Source organism: Anas acuta, chromosome 16 (genome assembly GCF_963932015.1).
Source record: "Anas acuta chromosome 16, bAnaAcu1.1, whole genome shotgun sequence".
In the NCBI taxonomy this organism is placed as follows: domain Eukaryota; kingdom Metazoa; phylum Chordata; class Aves; order Anseriformes; family Anatidae; genus Anas; species Anas acuta.
In genome coordinates, this window is record NC_088994.1 from 11,713,694 (window position 1) to 11,739,942 (window position 26,249).

The following is a 26,249-nucleotide window of genomic DNA, read 5'->3' on the forward strand; positions in this document are numbered from 1 at the left end:
CTCTGATGCAAGTTCCAGACTCACCTTTCAATCACATCCAAAGCTAAACCCCAAGCTAAACCCTGAGCTGCCTCCGCAGCCCTTTTGCTGTGGGCTGGGGCACGCTCCTGCCCCATGCTGGGGCCGCCTTCCCCTCCCGCACCTCCCTGCTCCCACGTTCCTCCACGCATGCCAAGAAGGGCAGGGGGCAGCCTGTTTTTTGTTTTTTTTTTATGCTATTTTATTTTTTTGCACCCCTTATCCTGATCTCTGCTGGAAGCAGCAGGGGTTTCAATGCATGCTTTGTGGCAGCGGGGTTGTCTGAGCCCTTTAAGCGCGAGATGAGCTCAGGTAGAAGGAACGCAAAGAGCTCCTTTCATCAGCCAGGGCCCCGCCAGCGGCTTCGGGGCATGTCCGGCCAGTTATAAATGGATCATGTGTTGCTATTTTTAGCCAAGAGAGGATTGTAAATATAAAAGGGTATAAAGTGCAAAACTTAGCAACAGTGGCGTTTGTTTACTTTTTCTTTTTTTCTTTTTTTTTTTTCCTTCTCCCCTCCCGGTTGGCAGGAATGTGTTTGGAGAGGAATGAAGTTGAAGCAGGAGCTTTGCAGGGTGCTGGCGGTTGGACTTTGCACCACGCACAGCCCCCCCCCCCCCCAAGATATATCCATACAGAGGAGGGGCAGCGGGGAGTGGAGTCCAGGCTCTGCTGATACTCTTGAAAGAGCTCCCAAAGAGCTGCAGACAACCCAGAGCCAGCGCTGGAGGGAGGAGGAGCAGGGGGGGAGAGCAGGGAGCCTGGGGGCCGCCTGGGGGGGGCCGGGGCACAGCGCCCCGCAGCCTGCATGGGGACAGAGTTCAACACATGGAAAACACTGACATTGGTAAAAATAGCAACCACCGGGTTAAAAATAGCCTCTGGTGAAATACATGTGCGGTAACTTCTGAAACCCTCTGGGGGAACTTCTCCCTTCTGATCCGCTCCTGCCCTGCTCCCTCTGACTTCGCCGGCAAGAAAGCCCAAAGCTAAATCCCTCTGCAGATTGAAAATATTAAAGAAGCACCCTGTACACTGCAGAGGATGAGCTTTGGATATTTTTTTGGCGTTTTTTATGGATTTTTCTTTGTTTGTTTGCGCGTGCTGCAACTTTGTGCCAGAGGGGGTGGGGGACAAATTCCTCTTTTGCTGAGCCTCCTGCATAGTCTGGGGACAGACCAGCTAGAAAGCCTTTCAGGGTTGGTTTTTCACTTTTCTCTTTCTCTTGAACTATTTTTGGTGTGGGATCTTTTTTTGGGGGGTGGTGGTTTTGTTTGTTTTCTGTGACAGCGGTCCTGCTTTGCAAGACCCTCCGTTCACTTCCAGGCGTGCAGACCCGAGCACTGCTGTCCCGCTCTGGCCCCCCGGCTCTGGCAGAGCAGCCAGGCAGCCAGCTGGATTATAAATCTCACACGGATCCGCAGAGAAGCGGCTCAAGGGCAGCAGCCAGCCGGGGCCCCAGCCCCAGTGGGGCCACGCTGCTTCCTGCGGCCCGGAAGGTGCAGGCTTGTCTCCAGGGGACCGCGCGATGGTGAAGGGAGGGAGCAGTCAGCTGTGTGATAGGAAAGGACAGGGAGACCTTGAGTGGATTTTTTCTTCCGAGCGGTCCCGTTGCATATTGGGGTGGGTGATGTTGAGGTGGTCCCAGCTGGGGAGCAGTGGGGTGAGGCGTGCTGGGTGTCAGGGAGATGCTCGGCTCGCAGAGGGGCTCGCAGAAATCTTGTTCAAAATCTCTTGCAGCTCTGGCTATGAACTTGGCTTGTTTTGACTGGACTAGATAACTGAGGCAGAAACAATTATTGTGACAGACAGGCAGACCTGTTTCCTGAAGCTGCCCCAGCCACTGGGTAGGGAAAAACAGAAAGCTCCTGTAGTGTAGAGGCAACTACAGTTTCAATCAGACTGTCGTTTTTAGTTTTATTTTGTGGAACTGAGGATCTGAAGCTCTCCACCTGGTGCTTTGTCACGCAGGTTAGGAGCACCAGGTGTTGCAGGACAGCATCCTATAACATCTCCCCCAATGTCCAGTGGGGTCCGCAGGCTGCCCCTCGCCCCAGGCTCGTGTCTGTGGCCAGGAGGAGTAGGCGTGAGGAGTGAGCCTGCTCCAGGTTCTGCGTTGGTGTCTTATCAACGCGTCTGGAAATCCTGGCGTTATAATGTAGGTGGACGGATGCCTTCCCCCTCTTCCAGGTCTGGGGTCAGCCTCCAAGCTGTTACGAGTCCTCCTGCCATGGCTGGAGGTGGCCGGGTGAGGGCATTTTATCTGGCAAGGGGAGAAAGGAGGTGGATGTCCGTAATTGTATTTAGTAAGCTAAGCCCTGAGCATTTAATTACTTTTTTTTTTTTTTGAGGATTGGACATTCCACAGCTTGTTTCTCTAGATCATTTTAAATTAGTTTTGATGTTTAAATGTACTTCAGATGAAGCCTGTCTAAATCCTCTAACCAGTGTATTTTTGACAGCCCAAATATGCTTTCATTTGATAAAGTAGCAAAGAAAATACTTTTTGTATTTGAGCAAAGCTGTTTTGTTTTTAAATTAGGTTGTTCAAATCCTTCTAATTTGATCATTTCATATTTGATTCAGCTCATAAAAACTATGCAGAAACTCATATTACAAATCTAAACTGAACATTCATTTTCTTATCAAAATATTATTATAGAAAAATATTAGTCATTCTTCTTGGCATAGTAAGCAAAGAAACATGTGGATGTGTTAATTTATTCCAGACCCGTCAAAGAAGGATAGTTTATATAAGTAAAATAAATAATTCTTGCCTATTTAATAATTGGATCACTTTAACAATAGTTGACTAATAGTCAGATGTCTGAAACACATCTTGGCCATTTCTATTCTTCAGGGAATTTAACACATAAAGAATGTTTTTTCCAGGAATTGTCATTTTTAAATTGTTACCTTTTTACATACTTAATATTTGTTGCCCTCCGTAATGTATTAAATCCAAACTGGGAGAAAACAGCTCAAATGTAACTGAAATTAGTCCCTTGGGAGTCTGCAAAGGAATTAAACTGAGATTATAAATCTTGTGAAGGAGTTTGAGATGGGTACACACAAGATAAAGTTATTTAAAAAGTCTATTATTTTACTGTCTAGGTAAAAAGATTTTGTTTGTCAGAAATAGTGAAGTATTGGTTAGTCACCTGGTTTTTTTTTGATGGTGTTAGTGGACTGTTGAATATATAAGTCTAATTCCAAATTGCCTTAGTGGTGCAAGAGTGAAAGTTTTTTTTTTTAAAAATAAAAAAAAGTCTTGCGATTATACTGTAAATGCAAATGTGTAGAAAAAGTACTATAAATACCTATAGCATATTAAATTCCTGTATTTCCACATAAAGGTCTGTTAACTTGTTAGATATTAAATTGTTAGCATTATCTTCTGAGTTATTCTGCTCTTCTTCATAACTGCTTTAATATTTTGTTGTTTTCCCAATTTTGGGAATGCAGGTGATGTGTTTCTTCATGTTGGTAATTGATAACAGATAATTAAGATTCTCTTAGGATTATGGTGGTTTTTTTAGATGACAAAATTCCACAATGATGTTTTTTCTTTTTTTTTTTTTTTAATTTGCCTGAGCTTTAAAGAAATGAATCCTTTGACTATGTTACCTCTAAGTAATAAAATTAATCCCCCCCCTCCTGCCAAAGGTGTGATGGTGAAGATCTCATTGCAAACATACGCAATAGGGACTGAAACATTTATGGGTATTTTTACTACCCTCTAAAATAATTTTTAGAAACGTTTAATTATCAGAATCTAGAGTACAGTGATAATTTGCCATGTTATTTGAAAGGGATAACTTAAGTTATTAAAATGTCAGATAAACTATATTTGTTTCATATAGATAATATGGTAAGACAGTTTTGAGAACGTGTGAAATATTAGTTTTGATGACCTGAAGATATTCTATATCTGGACAGTCACAGCTGTGGTCTTGCTTTCTTTGTTCAGGATGATTTTTACAGAAGTTTTGGATGCATGGTAACCAACCAGTACTGTTCTCTAGAAAGTTAACTGAAGAACTATATTTTGTTAGAAAAAATTAGTAGAGTAATTGCAAAGTAAAACATCTCTAAGATAATTACTGTTTTTCCTGGTAACCTTTTCCTATTGCATGTTATAAAAGGGAGGGGGAAGGATTGAGTCAACCTTTTTGATGCTTACATTTTTCCTTGGAAACATCTCTCTCTTTTCTCTCTCTTTTAAAATTATATTTAATATATCAAATTCAAGATGGGATACATAACATTTATTAATTAAAATTATTGGATTTGCTTCTTCCTGATATTATAGTAACAAATTTATATGTAGCCTTAATATAAGCTAAATATTTAAGTTTTTGAATGTTAAGAATAAGATGGATATTTTTAATGTTTTTCATAATTTTGTTGTAGGATTTTCTTAATGAATTTATATTTAGAGTTTTCATGTAAATAATATTACATGATTATCAGATTAGTATACTTTATTTTGTCAGTGTTACTGTAAACTCTGTGCTAAAAGGCATAGAAATGGCTGAGACTGGTTAAGATATATCTGAAGATCATTCTGTACATTTATACTGGCTGAGTGCTAAGGAGTCAGCTTTGTCCTGAATGTGAACTGTAACCGTAGTGCTAAACATTGCAATTGCAACATCTATATTTAAAGGAAAAGTAGGGAATTTGATAGCAGCAACCACAAATAGAAATTTAGGAATCTTAAGTGACTGGAGAAAGTGATACCTGATCATTTGGTTTTGAACTTTAAAATTAAATTTCTTAAATCATGATGGAAATAAATTTTTAACATTTTTCTAAGTGCTAAAAAACGACATATGGAAAACTCATGTTCTGAGAAGCTGTAGCATAGTATTTCTAAATAAAAGAAGGAATGCAATTAGTGAGATGCCAATTACGACATTTGTTACTTATCCTTAGTATTTTTTTCCCCCCAGGGAAAGTTAATTAATTAAAACAAGGAAAATACTGGGGGTCTTTGGTGAAAAAAACACAAACCCAAGATATTCTTGACACGATTCAAATAATAAAAACCTCCAAGTGCTGTCTCAAGCCAGAAGACTCCCAGGAGCTGGAGCTGCCTCAGAAGCTCGCTGGAGGTCTGATCTTGCTGCCTCAGTGCTGCACTTTGCTTTCCCGTGAGCAACAGCAGGAGCAGGCATTTAAATTACTTCTGATTAAAAGGGAGCACATTATCATCAGGAGGCCACGCTGGACAAGGAAACGTATGGCTGTGTTAGCAATGATTTTTGATTAGCTGTTTGCAGTACTAGACCTGCTAAACTCTAGTCCCTTTCTGTTTTTTATTTATTATTTTTAATACTATTTTTAATCGTGCTTTTTTTTTGTGTGTGTGTGAGAAATGTCGGGAAAGGGCAGCTTGGCAAAAAACTCTGAGCATTGACTTGCTGTTTGCATATTTGGGAAGGATTCCCTCTGAAATATTCCGAAGGCTTTAGAAAACTGGAAAGGAAAAAGAAACTTACTACAGTAAAACCACTGATGCAATTAACATTTGCTAAAGTGACGCAAGGCTTTCAGATGTAAGAGCTACCTAGAGTTTGTTTCCATGCTGCTGCCCGAACCGAGGGTCAGTACCAACCTATTATTCCGATTTCTCCCATCAGATTGTGCCGGTTCTGTTGTGGCTTGAGGATGGCCCTCGCTGAAATGCTAACTTTAATTGTGGAGCTCCTCCCTCGTCCCCTGTCGCTGCCGAGGATGAGGACGAGGATGAGGACAGACCGGTGCTGGTGCTGGGTCAGTGGGCAATGGCTGCAGCAGCTGGGGCAGAGCTCGGGTCTTGTGCAGCTGCAGCCTCACGTGCTGGGCTGCAAGCTCAGGAGTCATGCAAGATGCTTGCTTGAACAGCTGTGGAAAAAAAAAATGCAGTCATGATTATATGGTGGTTAATAGTGCTTACCCGGATATTTTTTTTCTTCTCTCTGCAAATCCCTCTGAGTCAGAAATACATAGCCAGGTATCTAGTGCATACCACCCGTATCTTAAACATCACCTCCACGATCTCTCCCTTGGGCAGCATCTAGCTGCCAAAGCAGACTCCTGCTGAAGGCATCCCCTGTGAAGAAATGAAGCATTTCTCCCAGCATTTTTGACAGAGCAGCTGTCTGGCGTAACCAGAACTGCAGCTGGAGAGCCCCGGTCCTACTCATCCTGTTTTTTTTTGCATGGCGTTTATAAATACGCGCTTCTGCTCGTGCCGCTGTGACTCTGTGAGCAGATAGGCTGCTCGACTGAGAATTCCTAAATGCACTGTGCATCACCAAACATGCAGAGGAGGCCGTGCCCTGATGCGCAGCCCTGGGCAGTGAAAATCCTCCAGCTGCCGCTGGCAGCCCTGCCTTCCTCGCCCTCCTTCCCTGGCGTGCATTTCCAAGCTTCCTATATGTGGAAAACTATGGAATATTCTCCAGTTCCACCCACAGCTGTTGTCAGAGGCTGAGGCAGAGCCCCTGGGAGCTGCGTTCGTGTTACTCAAACGCTTTCGTGCAGCCCGAGGGAGACGCCCGTTAGTGCTCCTCTTGCACACGACTGCTTCCAGGGGTTTGTGCATCGCCCGTGATCCCGATACACAAAGCCCTGCTTTGCCATTACAGTTGTGTTGGAGAAATGCAACTTTTAAATAGGATTTGAACGATTTGCTAGCCACGTTATGGGTTCAGTCAAGCTGGAAAGTGGATATGATGCAGAGGTAACACAGCTGCAGGTGCCTCGTGATGCAGCGCTGGTGGCTGATGGCCCCCTGGCAGCAGGTTGGCTGCCTCTAAGTGGGAAAACCCAACTCTGATTTTGAAAGCTACATGCTGTGGCTGTGTTATATATGGGAGTTTTATAAGCAAAGCTGAATGCTTGTTGCACTCGCTTGTAGGCCAGTGTCTGGAGCACTGTAGTTGTGGTCGCCGTTGTACAGCACGCCTGCAGTGCTCATGCAGGCATGGTCATGGGGTTTTCCCACATATTATTGTGTTTTCTAATAAAAAGCTTGAACGATGTGGAAGGTGTGATGCTGAGAAAAGCAAATGAGCAGACGGCCTCGTACATGGTACATTTCATGTTGTCATTTTGGTGAAATAGCCAGCAGAGGATAAGCATTGCAATAGCAAGCGTGCTGGTTCAGAGGCATCATGCATTAATACATATTATTTTGGTATTATTTGGATTTACACTGAGCTCATCCCTGTGCTAATCTGAATGCTTTGCTCTTATCCAGGCCGTTCCAGGCTGCCCGTACAGTGAGTAGACAACCAGCCCGTCATTTCTGTAATTCGTGTAATCTAATTACTGCCTGCCAGAGCAGCGAGTAGCTTCTGCTACAAATCCATGATGTACTGCTGTGATGCAGATGCCTGATCTGGAGTGGAGACCAGCTGAAAATGTACTGAGGGCTCTTCAGTGCATCAGGAGGCTGAGGTGCTCCTGGGGCTGTGACCGTGCTTGAATTCGTCTCTTAGTGTCCGCCTGTGTGCACTTCAGAGCGTGTGACACTTGTCTACAGCAGTTTAAAGACTGAGAAAAATGATGGGAAGGAAACAACCACATCTTCCTCTAGGTCAAGGTAGTTGCTTTGTCTTGTAGGCAATTAATTGTAAGAAAAAAGCCTCCCTCCCTGGCAGCCTGGATGGGCAGACCTCTCCTCCAGGCAATACACAGAGTTTTGGCTGCTCTAAATTCAGTCGCTTTTTTTTTTTAATGTGTTGTTTTTAAGGGGGGAAAATAGGGCATTATTATTTGTAAAGGGTTGGATTCTCACTACAGAACAGCCCAAGTAAAGTAATCATACCATAGGTACTTTGCTTAAAATATTTAATCCATGTAGTTTGCTGTCATTGCCCTGCTGACCACTGCTTTTGAGCCAGAAGTGGCCAGGAGTGCCTGGTGGTGCTGTTGGTGGCTCCCCTGATGTTTAGCCTTTGATTTGGAGCGGCGATGAAAACTTGCCTTTGATGCAAGCCTGACTGGTCCAGCAGCATAGTGCCAGCGTGAGCAGGATGTGAATCTAGAATTATTTTTGTTATGAGCTCATGTAAAACCAGCCATTTTGCAGCCCTTCCAAAAAGGAAACAGCACCAAAGCCCACCCTGACTGATCCCTGCATGGTCCAGGTCACCATTCGTTATTCCCGCCGGGTGCACTGTTTTAGGGGCCAGCACCTGTGAGAAAGTGCTGGTTTCTCAGTAGCTGGTGAGGAAAACATTACAGGTACTCGCTGGCTGGAAAAGGGAGATGCAGCAAGCAGCAGCTAGTTGCAAAATAGCCGCTTTAAAGCAGAAGCTGCTTGGCTCTGCCAGAGCTAAAGGGCCAGCCCCAGAATGGAATGCTTATAAAAATAAGATGGTAACCATGCAGCAGAGGAGAAGGAGTAGAGACCAGGAAGTTTCAATGTTACATACAACACGATACTCTGCTTGGAAAAATATTGTCACAATTATAGAGATACGGGCATGGGTCCATAGTTAAAAGGCATAACCAAGTACCTATCATTAGGGTGATTTTAATCTCTCATTTCCAATTTCATCTGTGGAAGAAACTCCTTTTGGCTTGAAAATTCTCATGTGAAATGTTGAGCCAAAGGAGATGTGTCTCGTTTGGGGAAAAGTTTGAAGTAATTGGTTAAGGCTGTTTTTGAATTATAGAGGAGGAGAAATTTGTCTTATACCATTTCAAAACATAACAGTATATTGAGTTATTTAAAAATTTACAGGATGATGGATTTATTTTAGTTTAACCATGTTGATATTTATCTGATGGTTTGTTTTCTTTTTTAACAAAATGGAAGAAAATGTTCCTTTCATGGAACCTGATTGGGAAATAAAAACAAGACAGCAACCTATGAAAGCATACATGCTGCAGATCCTAAGTCATCCTGAGTAACCGTGGCATATCTTCATTTTCTATACTTCAGAAATCTTGCAGTCTATACAAATAAGGTTTTTCTCCTTTTTATAATAGTGGAACCTGATCTCTGTCCTTGCGGTTTAAAAGACAGGCTATTCCTTGAGCTCTAATTATATCCAGAGGGCCAACTTTCTGTTGGGTAGGGGCTGTAGATATGCAAGAACCAGCATAAACTCTGACTTCAGCATCCTTCTGTAGTCTCAGAGATGCCACGGTAGGCCAACGTGGGGCACTGGGGAAGGGACAAATCCATTCAGAGAACGAGTGCTCTGACACTTCTCCTTTTTGTGCTGTCAACTGGAGAGGTGCTAAATTGCAGCACTCCTCCGGGTTTAAAAAGTATTTAAGAACACATAGTCAACATGCTAGAGAGAAGTACTAGAATTCCTGCTAGTCCAGCATCTTAAAAATTTGGATAAAAATGCTGAAACACTATTTAAATCATCTCTGTTTTGTGTGCTCTGTTTTTTTTCCCCCCTTCCCTCTCGTGAAGCATCAGAATTTACAACACAGACACTGATATTTTATCATCCTTCATTAAGGGCTCAACAAAAAAATAACTTCCTGAGGTGATGTTCCTCCTTTTGAGCTGTCAGTTTACCTACCTTATTTTTACTATTCTTCTATTTACTAGAAAGACCTCGGCTGACATGATTTGCCTCAGCAAGCACTAAACATATATATACATATGTCACCTTTATGAGGTCTACCAGGGTACTCTGTGGGCACTCCAGGGTGGTGCTTCTGCCAAAGATGTTGATGTTTACTTAAGCAAGGCAAAACTCTTCAGGACCAGCAAAAAAAAAAAAAAAAAAAAAAAAGGTCTAACAAAAATAGCTTAAGTAAACAAAGATGTTTCTCATTTGAGAGAAGGTAGCATGTGCCTGCGTAAGGACACGATCCCTACAGAGTCTGGCCCACCACAGTTTATAAATAAATAAATCCAGAGTGGAAAATTAAAAAGAATTGGAGAAGTGCAAAGGCACAGACTGGTCGCTCCCCATGGCAGCGCTGATAACACGCTTTGTCCTCAAGGATGCAAGAACCGCACTGTCTTCATTTGAGCTCTCGCTGCTGGGGTAGTGCTGTTCTCCAGCAGCAGGCACTTGTTTATTTGTATTTATTTTTCAATCTGCTGCCCTTTGCTTCTCTCAGCAAAAGCAATGGGGTCAGTCCCTATGAATGGGTAGTTTAATATTTTCTGGTCATTTTAATGGGATGTTGGTGATGCCGGTTTATTTTACAGCAGGAACCAAGTCACCAGGAGGAGAGGGCTGCTTGGCGGATGCCGCTGCGGTCTGGTGGTGCTTCCCCAATACCACTTTCCTTACTGCATGCCTTGAAAAACAACAACAAATTCCTCTTCTACGCATGTGGCCAAGCGTTTCACTTTTCAACCAAGATTAGTTTCTGTCTAAGTCAGTTCATTTGCAGAAGTAAACCTCGGTGAGCCGCGGGCGCTGCCACTGTGCCTGGGGGCATGCTCCTTGCGGCCTGGCCTCGCTGAAGTCCGTGGCTTCGTTTCCAGCTGGGGCTGAAAGGAAAAACAGTGTTTTGAGGGTGTTGTGGACCCCGTCAGGGTGAGCAAGCTGTGCTGTAAGTCCTTCGAGGACTAGGGGCACGTGTAACTGCACTGCGTGAGCATACAGCAGCATTTTAAGGGTGCCCCCTCCCCAAACCTGGAATCTGTGCCTGGATTGACCTGACGGGTGGCTCAGCCTGGTTTGTGGATGGAGCTGAAGGCATCTGACCTTTGCTATCTTGCAGCTTTATTGTCCTCTGCTCCACCTCAGGTATCGCCTGCATTTCCAGGAAATGCATGAAACGTGCAGGACAGAGTTCATCTTTAAGAGGCATCCTGTGAAGTTTCTTTCCTTAGGAAGGGATTTGTTTCTTGTTAGGAAGATGGTAGCTCTCTCTCTACTTTCTGTAGTCTGTAAAAGTAGAAGGAAGATGTGTTTACAACCGTAGCCTAACTGCGTAGCTGGTTTTGTATTGCTTGAAGACGAGTTACTTCCCTTGACCTCGATGAGAGTTTCAGTGAAGTTACAGCAAAGGAATATAGCTTAAAATATAGGGTAGGGATGATGTCTGCCCCCCTTTTAAGTCTGTGATAACTGATAAGTATGAGCAACTTCATGAGAAGTATTTCAGAAGGAGCTTAAACAGTGGAGGAGACTGGTACTTAAGTTTCAGTAGATTACTATCACTTGTCCAGGCAGAAAATTTAATTCATTTCTGCATCAAGCTGTATTTTTGGCTTGTAAGGCTGGATGCCTTTATATATACCATCCTTTATTTAAAGACCTAAGATGTAACATCACTACTTTGAAATGCAGACAGCAACATTATGTTATTTAAAATAGTAACAGAAAAATGTAATATCTGTGATACTATCAGCATGCTAGATATCAAACCACCTGAAGCTTCTTGGGAGGTTTTCTTACAACCCTGCTAGCTCAGACCCTGTGTGGATCAACTTTTGCACATTTTTCAAGCCAGTAAGTCTGCAAACAAGGATTTAGAGACTGCTAAGTAGTAAAATTGCAAAGGATAGACACTGGAGTTGGAGGAAAGGGACTCTGATATTTAGTTTCTTTTTCTTGGCATTATTTAGACTCCCAAATGACAACTTTCTAGTTTTCTAGCACAAAAGAGGCCTCACGCTGTTCAGGATCTGCTGTAAAGTCCTAGTACAGATCATTCTGTTTCCCAAACAATTTATCTCGTTCAATGGTATTTTTATTTCACGGCTACAGTTTATACACCCCAGTTAATAGATGGTATTTTTGGAAACCTCCCATTTATCTAACAATAAAAGCCAGGATGGAATATCAGCTTCCATTTAGATTTTCCTGAATTATCTCCTGTTAAATCAATAACATTTAAAAAAAAAAAAAAATCTCTTCCTTTGCTTTTAAGGAAGAAAGAAAAAAAAAAGAAAAAGGAAATTAAAATGCTTTTTAAAACAAACACTGAGGGTAAAAAAGAGCATTGATTTCAAATAATTCAAATAGTCTAGGTGCTCTTTGTTGCAACATTTACATCATTATGAAATATTTTTTTTAATCACAAGGATGTAACTGATTTACAGCATATACTGTGAATGCTAGAAGTAAATGTGGACTTGCCATCGTAACTTCTAGTTAGTGCACATCAGTGTCACATCTTAAACCCTAGCCGTTGGGAGAGAGACCGGGATGTTGGGGAGAGAGAATCAAATCAAAAAACTTTTTGACAAATTGACTTCCAGAAAATAAAAAACGTGCCACCTCTTTTTCTGATTAGACCCAACTACCTGAAAGGAGCTCTGTGCACATAGTGAGTCGCAGTAGCACTTTCATTTCTGTCACAGAGGTCTAAATAAATGAATTGGCCATCTGCAATTAATTCGCATTGTACAAATAGTTTGAAGACTGAGTAGTCTGTCTTCTGAACAGAGCAATCTATTTTTAGCTTTTCAAGCAAGCCTGTTTTGTGTTCTTTGTAGAGTCAGCGACATTCTTTCAATTTTTCAGCTTAATTAACACAAAAGAAATTGTAATCTGAGAAGGCAGCAGAAACAAGAACCCCCTGAAAACCATGAATTTGCAAGAGAGCAGATGATGGCAGCTTTGCAAAAGATAGACAACTGGCAAAAAAGGAAGAAAAAGTTCAGAGCAGTTTGTGGGATTTGGGCTGGATATTGTAAGGGCTAATTTTATACATACAGCTTGTTGATTTACAGTGAGTGCTCACGGGTCCTGTAACTAATGGGGAATTCTTTAATCTGAAAATGATAAGGGCCACAGAAAGAACGTTTTCACAGCTTTCTGAAAGAGATGATAGTTACAACAGAAGATTACTGGTGAATAAAGCAGTTTTCTGTAGAATTACGTACAGATGTCTAGCCTGGGTATGAATGTTGGTGCCAGGATGATTGAAGGAACACTGAATCCCCTCTAGCTTGACTCTGTGCTTGCAGTTGTGGGTAAAGCCTTATTTCAAGCTTATGTAATATCATACACACACACACACACACACAAATTTCTTAGAATCACACCCTGGCAAATGCAAAAATATACTTGCATAACGAGTTGTATTACAGACAATATTAGTTAGAAGATTTGTAGTGATCATTTAAGGAAAGGAAGGCATAGGTTATTGTGCAGAGGGATTCTACTTAACATGGTAGTTCTAGATACAAAAAAAAAAGGAAAGGAAGTAAAAAGCTGAATAAACAACAGAATACCAATCGCAATCAGTAAATATTAAGAAATAGTACTTTGAAATAACAAGAAAATAACAAGAAAATTAATGTGCCTGCTGGCAGGTGCTTTTCTGTTTAGATGTATTAAATATACAGCATTAGCATTGCTGTACATTAATATGTATAGCTTGTAAGCTTCCCAATTAAGTATCTTTCCAAGTATCCGTTTGTGGGTGCTTGTTTAAAATATGCAAACAGAAAGAGGAGCAGTTATAAACCTCCCCTCTTTGAATCTATGCAAAGAGCTCAGAAGCCTGAAGTCTGACTCCAAAAAGCATGCCAGGGAGTAAGGCAGCCCCGTCCAGCTGATTGCCACTGCAGCCCAGAACGTGGGAACACAGACGTGTTCCTGCACCAGCTGCTGCTCCCGTAGCTTTGTGTTCCTGAACAATCTTTTAAAGATAAAATGTAGATTCTGAGTTGTATAATTCAGATTTAGAGGTGTTTAGTTGCATAAAAATACAGAGGAGTTCCTAATGGGATTCTTTTGCAGATACTGTGGTAGGTATGAAAAATAAATAGATCCACCACACAGATCCACCTGGAAGCCCTTTCAGAGGTCTACCTGAATCTTTAGATACCAAGATACCGTTTGAAATCTGGTCTTTAGGTACTTTTGATTTTTTTTCAGCAGCTGAGTATCAACTTATTTTGGTTCCTCCCCAATATTTGTTTATGAAGAAGTCCTGTCCCTCATTACAGAAAAAATGTGCACAAAAAAGGCTTTAAGAAGCTGAATTTAGCTTTCAGAATTGTTTCAAATATATCAAATTGAAGTAGAATCGATGTCTGACTTTTGATTAAAATATGATTTTCCAGTTTGTTTCATAAATGTTCTCCTGCAGAGTGCCATTGACTTGTCCAGCTCTAACCAGTTTTGTAATACAAGAGCCTCACCTCTTAAAATAAGTACTGGGGGACTTTCACCGAGGAGGGCTTGCAAGGGTGTGTACTCTTTTTTTCCTCACTGTAGAAACAGGCTCTGTTTTCTATCTGTAAATGAAAACTGCAGCTGAGCAGCTGGGGGGAAGGGGAACATCGCTGTTCTTAGTAAGAAACAATAAGGAATTTATAAAGCTGTTGCAAAGCTTACATGAAGGATTAAGAAGGTGTGTAACTGGTATGTGGAGTCAACAGACAAGTGATGCTGATAGTAGAAGGAGTTCTGAGCTGTGGTGGGAAGGTTAGTTTGCTCATCTAGAAACTCTGGAGACCTGAGTAAGGTAGCACACAAGTTTCCTTAAAAACACTCATTTCAGATTCAAAGTCTTCACAATGCCAGATTTGATATGCACCTCTGAGTCTAACTAGAGGTAGTGTAAAAGCTGCTGATCAACACAGAAAGTTGGTGATTATATACTATAAAAAATCAGTTTGCATACTTTTACATGAATTTGCATTGTGAATTTGCCCCACCACACACAGTGCTAAAGGAAGTAGAAGAAAATGAGTGTTAGTGAGATCCTTTTCAGAATCTAAAAGCAGGCAGAAGAAAGTAACAGACACAACTAATCAATGAAATGGGATTTAATTATTATTTGAGTTTTACTTACAGAAGTTTTCCATTCCGGGGAATATGCAGACGTGCCTTTTATGTCTGAGGGCTAAATATACTCATAATGCTAATTTGTTAATGTGTTCACTGTTTTGATTTTTATAAAGATTTGTGGGCATTCATTAAACAATTTCATTGCATTGAAATCGGCAAGATAGATTTCTGTGATCTTCTCCGTACTCTTAAAGTTTGATTTTTGGATCTTTATTTAAAGAAAAATAAATTTCGTTCTGAAAGTATAGTTAAATACAGCAAGAAAACAGGAAATATGTCCTAAAGTATGGGATTTTTTAAGCCTTGTAAGAAAGCTTATTTAAGGATTCTTCTGCAAGGAAGCAAATTCTGAAATACCTATTTAGTGGAACAGTTGTAACATTGGTAAGGTAGTCAATCATACCGTTGGCTTTTATACTCAGCCAGTTTACTTGCCAGTATGAACGAAGACTTAAAGACTTATTTTTTATTAGAATTTATTTTAATGTGTGTTTCAGACAAAAAACAATGTGAACCTCTTAGTTCATCTACAGTATGCTAAATATTAATTTTTTCTGAAAGTAATCAAGCAAAACTGTTACTTCTAAACAAATGTTATCTTGTTGTGGCATCACATGGAAATACAAAGCCAGTCTTGATGTAGTGTGTGCACAATGGATCAGATACCTTCAGGATATCTCGCATATAATGCACACATTTTGCATAGATAGCCTTCCACCTCACCATTGGTATTTGTACTTAGCTGTCCACATCCACAGTGGCCCTGTGGTCATATCGCAGGTGAAAAACCCACAAATGTATGGTAGCTCGTCCAGTTGATGTTCCTCACTGTACTGAGAGGATACGACTTGTCATCATCGCCAAGAGCCCCGTGAGAGCCCCAAGCAGTACTCCAGCAGCGAGCAGCTGCAGTGCTTCACTGTTTGATCTGTAGACAGTGCGAACTCCATGGTTTATTCTTTGTTCCGAGCTTCAGAGTGCGTGATAGGAGCTTCTAATTGCAATTTAAAGCTGTCTTCATTGCTTTGATCTGCTTTGCAAGAAGCCGTGGAAAACGCCCATGTTGTTCATGGAAAGGAATCGCCACAGAAGGGGCACCAAGTCTTGCTGTTCCTCTTCCCCTCCCCACTTTACAGCTGCTTACTGCCAATGTAAAACATGAAGATGCTTTTTCCGTGACAGATGAGGAGTGAGAACCGTGTCAAGGAAAAGCCGCGGGTCTGGCTAAGCATAGCACAAATCCCTAGATCAGGACTTGGAACTCAGCCTCCTGATCTCTTATTGAGGACTTTCTAGTCTAATAATCACGTTTTTAAGTGGCCTGACCTTTTAAAGGGGGGATATAATTGCAATTTGCATTGATTTTGATGGAAGTTAGGGCTACCTGACAGTTCTGAAGTACTTTATATTAGCTACTATGGTTGCTTCATGTGACTCCTTCATTTCAGCCTGGAGGTTCACAGGAGATCAAGACAAAATGTCTATAATATATGGAATTCTGGATAGCTGATATGCTAGTTGAAGGTCTAGTCTATACATTTAGGCACTTAATTTGCTATGCATGTGTTTTAGCAAGTTAACATAGTAACTTCTAAAGCTGTGGTAAATAATAGACCTTTCTGTTAGAAGAAATTGAATTTTTTTTTCTACGATATTGCTGTGTTCATGCAAAGCAAATGCTGGAAGCAAATCAGACAGTAGAGGGAGCACAAGTTAACAGTCACTTTTCCCAGTGCCATGGGATAGCCGCGTTAAATGTGTGTCAAACAGCTAACAGAATGGAAGAAAGAAAGAAAAGGGGCAAACCATGTTGGTTAGTGGCATACTGGATGTGGATGAAAGGGCTGGAGGTAACAGGTTAAATGCCTGAGTACTAGAGAATGAGGCTAAATATGGCATATTAATACAGCACATGGCAAGGAGCCAGATATGTTGGTTCATAGATCTTAACGTGCTTCTAATATTTGGGTTTGAGTAGGATTAAAAAACAGAAAGGAGTTTTTTTCTGGTTCTGGTATCGACAGAGATGGAATCTCTGAAGAGCAATTTCAGTGCTGTGGAATCCAAACCCAAATTCCAGTCTTATATGACCTTAGGATCCAAGCCACAACCCAACGTCATTTCTTCTGTCTGTCTGTACCAAATATTTGATAACTACGCTCTACAAAATCACTTGCGTGCAACTACGAAATGTAGTTAGGTGATCGTGGCTCTCTGGAAACAAAACCTAGCTCTTTGACAATTGATACTTCCATCAGGAATGGTGTGTGACTTTAGCCTCTAACTCTGGTTTAAAAAACATAGCATCTCCGAGGTACAAGTTTCTTGTGCTGTGTGTTAGACGTGTTTACATTATCAAGTACCAGAGCTAGGACTAGTTGCTAAAATATAAGGTTTCTTAGGAATCAGCTGCATTAATGACTTTGTTATAACTGAGGATATAAATGAAAATGACATTTATATAACAGACTTTCCAGTATAAAAGCCAGAGTCTGCTGGCTATAAACACTCAGAAGGCTTTACCATGAAAAATTGTAACAATCAGGGGTTAGATGTTACATTTAGAGAAAATGTAGGGCAAGACACATGAATCTACTGCTTTTTTATCATCTTTTTCCAAGTAGAATGACTTGAGCTAAAGTTAACTTTTTACTACTTAAGAAGATTATATGGTTCATAGAAAAATAATTCAAACTGCTTAATTTTTAAAGCTTTTTTAATAAGAAAACTTCAAAGAGGTTCATTTTAGAGTAGCATTCAAGCAATGTAGGTAAGGTAGTTAAATATTCCCCCACCAAAATGTAGTTTGAAAAATAGACTTTCATGGCACCTATACAAGTATTTCTATAGATCCTTATCTGTAAGAACAGCAACATATTTCTTTTTTTTTAATTAAAGATCATTATAATTGCTAATGTATGATTGTTTGGGGGCATATGTGAGTCAAACTGTGGTTTAGAGAACACACACTTTAAGAACACCTTAACCTTCACTGAATCCTTCGTCCTGTGCTGTAACCTCTGTGCTGAATTAAAATATAGGCCTATGTTTAAGATGCACTACGTCCTTGCCAAGGAGAGGAGCACCTCCAAGAGGATAAATGAGAAAGCTGGGAATCATTGAAAATAAATGAGCAGCAGAATTTCGTATGATGGTGACCATTTTGCAGAGAAGTTGATAAGCAGTTTGGGGAAAAAAAAAAAAAAAAAGCAAAAGGGCAGAAAAGGAGTTCAAATTATTTAGGGAAGCAGTGCTCTCTCCCAAAGAAGCAAAACGTTCTAGAGAGAGCAGAGGCAGACTCATGGCTCCAAGGAAAGGTAACGTCAGGCCAAGAGGTGAATTCAAGCCTGTTTGGTTTATTAAATTGTATTCTTTCCTTGCTTATATGTTTTTGTTTGCTTTTTGTTGGTGGTGTTTTTTTTGGAGGGGGGAGTAGTTTGTTTGTTGTTTTTGTTATTCTAAGACTTAGGTGTTTATGATTAAGAGGTTCCTTTGCTAAGACTATATTGCTTTCTTTCATAAACCTTTAAGGATGCCACTGGAAAACTGGAGTTTCTCACAGGCAGCATACCCTAGGGTAATGTACCTAAAGAACTGGCTCCAGAAAATTGGACCATAAGTGTTGATGTGTCCAGATATGTGGCTTACACGATGAAGTGCTCTTCAGCTCGGGTCTTCAAAGCTAGTCAGTAATGATTCATTCACAGCGCATATCTGTCCAGACACGAGAACTTGATGCAATAAAAAGATTTCTTACTCAAGTATTAAGAGACCGTAACAATTACATAATTGTTACTAGGGCAGGAGGTCTCAAGTCATGGTAGATTATTATTGTCATGTCTTGCCCCATCTTCCTGTCTGCATGCAGACCAGTTTGGTGTGCTGGGATCCAGCCAGTGAATCTGTGTACTTCTACCACCTCTCACCTGAGTCATCTGCTCATACCTGCAGGTTTCTCACTGGTGCTTATATAAACAGACCTTGGGTAGGACACTCTTGGGCAGTGAGATCCTGCAGTCCATTTACTTAGATAGTGAAAGCACCACTTCAGCATTTCATAGTCTTCATTTCACAATATATTTATTCCTTAGTTTCAACTTTCTGGTAATGAGAATTCCTTTGTTCATCCCAGGCAAGCCAGGCTGAGACAAGGAATTTCCTAGTCTTTGTCACTTTACTCTTAAACAGTACTTAGCATATACAGATTTCTGAAAAAATAGCATTATTGCATGTCTTTACTGCACAGTTTGATCTTGTAGCTTGTTTTTGTTAGATGCAGACAGCATCCCTATGCTTTCCCTCCACTTGGCTTGTCCGCTGCAGTCTCTTTCATAGAGACTGAAGCCCATTCTTTCTAACCATTTTTTTTTCCTCCAAGCCAGCTTTTAGGGTGGAGAATTAAAAAATATTGCTAGGCTAAGAGCTGGGAGTTGATCTGTGCAGGTAGAACATGGTGGTTCTGTTTCTGCTTTGTGGCCGTAATCATTCAACTGAATACTGAGTCTCTCCAGCAAAACTAATGCTTTAATCCACCATGGAGGGCATGACATAAAATAAATTTAAACAAACCTTATAGCCAGGATGATGTTCACAACATAAAACAGAGTTAGTGTTTTGACGGGGATATATTTGCAGTGTGTCAGTGTTTCAGTGTGCCTTTGTCACCTTTGCCTGTGAATTGTGAATTTATGCACTCCCTCACTTGGTTCTTCACTCAAGGAAAGCAAAAGCAGGAAGCTTAAACTCCATTTTTCTTTCAAATGAATATTAATGGAAAACATTATGAGGTACTTGCTCAGCTCTATAGTAATACACATGTCCATTCATGAGATGGTCCAGAGCAGAGGATTAGGAATACAGAATTTAAGAGTGAATTTGAAAAGGCAGCACAGGAACTTCAGGCCTCAAACTATCATCGGAAAGTTTGGCTTTATTTCACGCTGTCAGCCTGGATTCTCCTTACAGCACCACCATATTCATAATAAAGAAATAAATTAAATCCACCCCTTCCTGTATGCCTCACAACACTCAGCACTGTGCATGCTCAGCACATGTGTAGTTTTGATAAAGAGACATTATCAAGGCTGAAATCATTTTAAACAAAACAAATAATGTGGCTGCCCAGCACTTCCTCTGGAAGTAGTTCCTTGGACAAATCTTCCTTAAGGCTCATATGTATGGACTTAGTATATCCCTCAGTAACACCGATTCACAGAATGTTTGAGGATAAATGTATGGCTGTGTATTTTATATATAGGGTGTGAAATTCAGCCATGTGGGAGGGCCGGGCCTCCAGCCGGGGCCGCGGGTGCCAGGAGGGCTCGGCCTTGCTCCCCGCACCAGGCCGCGGTGGGCCGGCAGGGGGTTAAGGGTGCACCCCCGGTGCCCATCCCAGGGCTCAGGGTTCCTGGGCATGTTTTGGCACAGCAGCTGCCGTGGGCTTTGCCAGAGCACTGCAAATTGTGGGGGCCACCAGTGGTGTAAAGCCATCAGGTTCCCTGCCCCATGCAGCGTCCCTAGCGCAAATCCCATCTCCTTGGCTGCTTTGAGGGCAGGGTGAAGTTCCCTCTAAGTGCTACAAAATGTCACAGTGATCCCACTGAATGAAGCTGGGGGTGTCCCTGTGCAGCTCTGTGGTCGCACAGGCCAGGTTCACAGCAGCTGCATGGCTCGGGGCTGGCACCCTGCATGTCCCTTCGAGTCAGAACGGAGCTCAGCTGTGCGACGCGCTCACTGTTTACACAGCGGAGACGAAGCTGTAAAAAAGCCGATTGCTTCAGAAGCGAATAGGTCACTCTTAGTCAGACAAGAGAGCATGCACGGAGCAATGGAAAAACAAATTCGTTATTGTAACACCGAAGAGCATAAAGCAAACCTGGAGGCGACCTGCGAAAGAGCACACCACTGGGTTTCTGCCCTGTTTGGTACTTTGTGGGGTATGAAGAAAGACTGAAAACTGTGCAGGCATTTTAACAAAAAAAATTCAAAATAAAAAGTATCTTTGTGTGATACTTTGAATGTAAAAAGCATGCTGGTTCTGGCTTTCCCTGACTTCGCTGGAGGGCCTGGGGCAGAAGGACTCAAAAGAATACTAGCAGCTTTCGTAGCATTTTCATTTCAGAAAAGCTGTGTTATAAGAGAGGCTACGTTTTCATTTAATATTCCTGAGGATGTCTGAGTTAAAATAGGTGTTAATAAAAAGAAGACAGCCTATTAAAATTGCTTCCTTTCTGAATAATTATTTTATGATGAAATATTTAACAGAAGGGCTTAAAGGCCAGAAGTGAGATCAGGGTCCCTTGGTTCTCGGTTCTGTGCAGACACATTGGAAGCAAGCAACTTACAACCTATGTGACAAAGGCAGATAAAAGATAGTTGGAAAAAGAGGCACAGAAGGGGGAAGTGGCTTGTCCGAGGTCATGCATGGATCGGTGGCTGTGCTGGATCGAGCGTCCCATGTTAGATCAGGTCTCCTGGATCCTCTTCCGCTGCTTAATCCCAGAGCTCACCTCTTTCCCATGGACAGTTTTGTTGGCTTCTGCGAGCTCTCGAGCAGGCCTGTGAGCAGAGTTAATTCAGACACTGTGTTCAAACAGAAGGGAAGGAATGCTGAAGACATACCCTGTGCTGGGTCCATCAGAGGGCACAATCCTGCACCTCTGCTGGTTTTAACGTGGCAGAGGCAAAGTCCCTGTGTTGGGCCACAGGTTCTGAGCCAGCCTGGGGCTGGAGCAGGGTCCAGAGCCCGGACTCCTGCCTGGTTCCCACAGCCCTAGCAAGGGACGTACTTGCTCCTGGCTGGTGTCTGAGATGCAATGACAAGGGGAATCTTCCATTGCACACCTAAAGGCTTTGAGACGATTGTTTTATATATGTTGCTGATATTGAAGGGGGAAAAAAAAAAAAAAAAGAAAAAAAACACACCAGAAAGACTTACTTAGAGCATTGGGAAAGGGTCTAAATTCTGCAACTGCCCTAGGGTATGTGGGGCACTCTCTAATTTAACATCAAGGCACTTAAGAAGTAATGATGCTGTTACTTTGCCAGACAGACAGATTCTTCCAGGAAAAATAGGGTACAAAAGACCCCTATTCTATAATTCTGTCTGTATGTAATTTTAGGATCTAGGCTTAACAGTTTTCCATGTAAAGAAAAAAGATGGGAGAAAATACTCTTTTTGAAAGGGAACACTTTCAGGCCTTTAGCAGTGCAGAGAAGGAAGAGCAAAATCACAGTTCTGTTATTCCTTGCAGATCATCTCTAATAATGGCTCCTGGTATTGAGAATACTGCGGTTTGCTACCACTAAAATATAAAATCATTTTGAGTGTGAAAACCTGAGCGTCGTTCTATTAAAAAAAAAAAAAAAGTAAAAGAGAGGAATGTTTACAGTGCATTAAAACCTGTGTGACAACTTAACGAAAACTATTTTAACAATCCTCTTATTCCCCTTCCTGTTATGCTCCATAAAATGAGAATGCAGTGTCAGTAAGCAGCAACACCGGTGCAGTGGGCGAGCAGAGCAGGCTGGGCTCCGGCTGCTCCTGGCTTGTGCTCAGCCCCCCGCGCCCACCCTGTGCGGCTGGGACAAGCGCTCGGTGCCAGGACTGCTTGGCGCAGCGTGCTCACGCTGCTGCGCGTGCTGGGGAGGCGAAGCCAGGAGCCTCCCTGCTCTCTGCTAACCTCCACGGCAGAGGAAAGACTCGGGAGCTTGTTGCTTCCTTGCAGGAGCTAGCTGGAACCTGGTATTTAGAAAACATCAGCCCCTGCTACTTCTGTGGGCTTTGTGACCCAAACATGGCAAGAATTAAAACAGAATAATTCTTTACAAAAGAAGTTTGCAGTCAGGGGTAGGTCTGGCGTGAATGTTGACAAATATTGAAACTAAATCTCAGAAACGAGATGTTCCAAATTTTTTTTTTTTTGTAATCAGCATTCCATATGTGTTATGCAGAGAGCTAGGATGTGCTTGTACTTTTGTTACATAAGAGTTGTTTGTGTTTTTTTTTTTTTTTTTTTTTTCTTTACAAAGTACGGTGCAGAATGCATGAGTAGTGAGAAGGAATATCATGAAAAAAAAAAACTGTTAGAAAATAAGAAAAGCTAGTAGGTGAAAAGCTATTACTCAGTGTTTTATTTCCATAATCCCTTGAGTTCCTTAAAGTCCCTTTTAATATTTCTCAGAAAAAGCTTCGAAGTGAGAGGAGGGAGGCAAGTTTTTTTTTCTTTGGTTTAAAGGAAGGTCTCGGTTAATTCTATTAGTAGACTCTGGGCTTGTTTTTATTTAAAAACAAAACAAAAATCCCTCTCAAGTTTAGAATTTCTGTATGGAAACATTCTTCTTCTTTGCCAGAGAGGGAAGTATCTCGTTTTCATTCTGTTTGTTTTGGAGTATCTGTACTTAAATGTTTTGTGTTTGTTCTTTATTGAATACATTAGTGGTGCATTAATTTCTTCCTGACAATGCTCGTTTTATTGCATTCAGATAGGCTCGCTCTTTCCCATATGACAGACAAACTTGTCGTTCTGCTTGATGACCCTGGTTTGCCCTCCCTGGGTTTGATTGATAACGGCTTAATTTCCAATCTTGTTTACCTATTAATACTTTTTGAAGTGATTTTTTTTCTGGTCACTGCAGAAGGAACAAATAAAAAAAAAAAGCCACATTGAATTCTTGCTCCAACTCCAATCTGTTTGCTTTGATTTTCCTTTTTAGATTATTGTTTGGCTTTAATTTGTTTGTTTCTCCTTTAAATGGGCTTGGGATTACTCAAGGGTTCCTTGTTCAGCAGGTCAAAGGGTAATGTGGAGACTTTGAAACTGTCTCCCTTTTTATCACCAAGTTTTGTTCTTCCAAGAGTCCAAAGGATTTTGCAGGCCGATAGCTCGTGGAGGATGCCTCCTTCTAAGGAAGGCGTAAGCAGCAGGCCCGATTCGGTGCAAGGGGCCACGGGGCCACTTCTGGTCTTCAAAGCAGATTTAAAAAAAATGGATCCAAGTCTAAACCATATCCTAAATTAATCCTCATATGAGACTAACTAAAAGACAAGTTTGCTGGGGATTAAACGCACTGAGATTGATAGATCTGACACTCGAGTAGCAGTCACTTCTGTGGCCTACGATGAAGGCCCACAGCTCTGCATTTCTAAAGCTAAAAATATAAAGAGACTTCAAAGCAGAGAAGTATCAATATACAGCGTGTGCTACTAAAAAATGTCCTTTAACTGAAAGAGTCCATCTGTCCCAGAGATAATGCCTACTTTTAAAAGAAGGAAGCCTGCTAGAGCTGCCCAGCCACAGCACTGTGAATATGTAGGACAGCAAAATGCACAAAAAAAATGCAGCAAACGTGCAGGCTGCTTAAAAAAATCACAGATATTTCTTATTTCTGCAAAAGACTAAAAGACTGTGAGCCTCAAAGGTGCTTTGCACAGGGGGAACTTTTTCAGCACCTTTCTAATATAAATTCAATGATTGTTTATTTTTTCCCAGTACTTTAAATCCCTTGAAAACCTTAGGAAGAGGACAAAAAAACAAAACAAAACAAAAAAAAACCTAACCACTCTAAAATCTTCATTTCTTACAAAGATATGCAAAGATAATGAATTTCAAATAAATCACAAAGTGGGGAAGAACAGATACATTAAACAAACAAACAAACAACATCAAAAAGTGTGTAGACATTATTCTACAATAGTGTGTGTTCAGCTGAACTACAGGGTTGCAAATGCTCAGTGAAAAATAGATTAAACTATCTTCCCCTTGAGACTTCACCTTAACATGATTAGCAGCTCTGACCCAAAATCTTAGGAGGGGAACAGGCTTGTGGGTGTGAGTTCTGGGTGGAGGAGGTAACTCAAATGCATGCCATAGCTGCGCTTTGAGATTAGTAGTGAAGTGCTGCAAAGTTTGCTGTACACTGACCCCCCTGCTTGATGGCTTTAAATTGGAGAGTGTTTTTCCTTTTTTTTTCTTTTTTTTTTTTTTTAATTATTATTATTACTATTTATTTATTTTTCACACACACCTGGCCCTTCATAGGTAAATCCTGATATCACGCAGATTATGGTCACAAAGTTTGCAGTCTGGGTTTTCACGTGGAAAGAGTTTAAAGTAGCAGATCAAGTGTTGCTCTGAGAACCATTTGTTTCACGTGTTCCCCAGATTAACTGAGCTCTGTATCCTCCCAGTAAAAAGGGCTTGCTGAAAATAAGCTATACCCTATAAATGGAAACAAAGGGAATTGTATGGTTAAATCACCACCGCTGCTTTTACTTTTTGAGCCAGAAATGTTGTCTTCTCTGCTGTGGCAGGAACTGCAACACAGGCTATTCCAGTAGCAGCGAAGGCTGACAGCCTCCTCAAAAGCTGCATTGCCATTTGACTCTGGTTGCTAAGGGATGCTCAAGCGTGATGTAGTCTCTATCTTCCCTTCCAAATGAGCACACTGGTTTGGTCACAACTCCACCCCCGCAGTTCACAGCCAAAAGTTTATGAGGTCATGTTAACTGCGGACAGCGTGATCCCGTAAGGAGCCGCACAACTGTCCTGCGTGAAAAGTAATTAACTGTTTCTTTCTTCTGTAGGCTGGGGCATGCAAAGTGCTCGGTATCTTCGACTTCCTAACAAATGTGAATTGTTTGCAATAGGAGATAAGGGGTTTTGTCATCCTGGAGGGTTTGAGGGGCTTCTGTGTTGTAAGATGGACGTCCTGATCTGCAGCTAACAATCGCCTGTGAAAACAAAGGGTGACCAGTGAACTCAGAGCTAGCTCTGATCCACTGGGGCTAACAGTGGTGCTTCATCAGGGTTGTAAGCTCAAAGTTTTATCCATTTAGTTAGGGGGGAAAAAAAAAAAAAGGAAAGACATGAAGCCTGTTTGTCAAAAGCCTTTTTTCAGCAGTATCGTAATCTCTGTTAAGAAAATTATAAATAAATAACTCCAAGAACAACTGTTGCATCTACATTTTCAAGCCAATGTTTGTGAATTTCCTCGTCTCTTACTTGAACATGTGAATGTCCTCATGAGCTGTAAGGGAGATGACTACAACGAAAATGCATTAACATGGCTATATGCAATGGTCTGTCAAATATAAGGGGAAATTATTAAAAGGGGAAAAAGTATCTTTGTTACACCTATGTGTATTGTATGGAAATCTTAAAAGGACAGAAGTTTGTGTGTGCACGGCAGGGGGAAGCTTAATGGATCGTGTACTTTTCTCTCACTTGTTCTGTCATTGATAGTCTAGTTTTACTTTATATCTGAATTGTTCTAACCATTTGTAAATCAAGCTGTATAGTTGTCCTCACTTGGAAGAGCAAAGTCTGCATAAATTATGCACTCAATGGGACTGCACAACTGAACAGAATAACTTTATTTACAGGATCGGGCTATTGTTGCAAATCTTCCCTCAGTCTCAGATGCCAGAGAATAGTTTTTGTGGTGAAAGCTGTAGAGGGAGAATGCAGGAATGAATTGCACTGAAATTCCTTTAAAAAT

General features: G+C 41.4%; 1 protein-coding gene and 2 long non-coding RNA genes across 3 annotated transcripts in view; 2 read left to right on the forward strand and 1 right to left on the reverse strand.

Annotated features, from left to right (window-relative positions):
• The window catches only part of GNAS (GNAS complex locus), a 150,312-nt gene that overhangs the window by 23,514 nt on the left and 100,549 nt on the right, over positions 1-26,249 (forward strand). The gene's annotated exons all lie outside the window — the stretch shown is intronic.
• Positions 1,105-25,614, forward strand: LOC137865225 (uncharacterized). Its single transcript, XR_011101839.1, has 2 exons — positions 1,105-1,217; positions 5,664-25,614. It is a non-coding gene; the product is annotated as an uncharacterized lncRNA (long non-coding RNA).
• On the reverse strand, positions 1,211-6,192 carry LOC137865223 (uncharacterized). The gene is made up of 3 exons (XR_011101837.1): positions 6,053-6,192; positions 5,639-5,907; positions 1,211-2,281 (listed from the first exon to the last, which is right to left on the reverse strand). It is a non-coding gene; the product is annotated as an uncharacterized lncRNA (long non-coding RNA).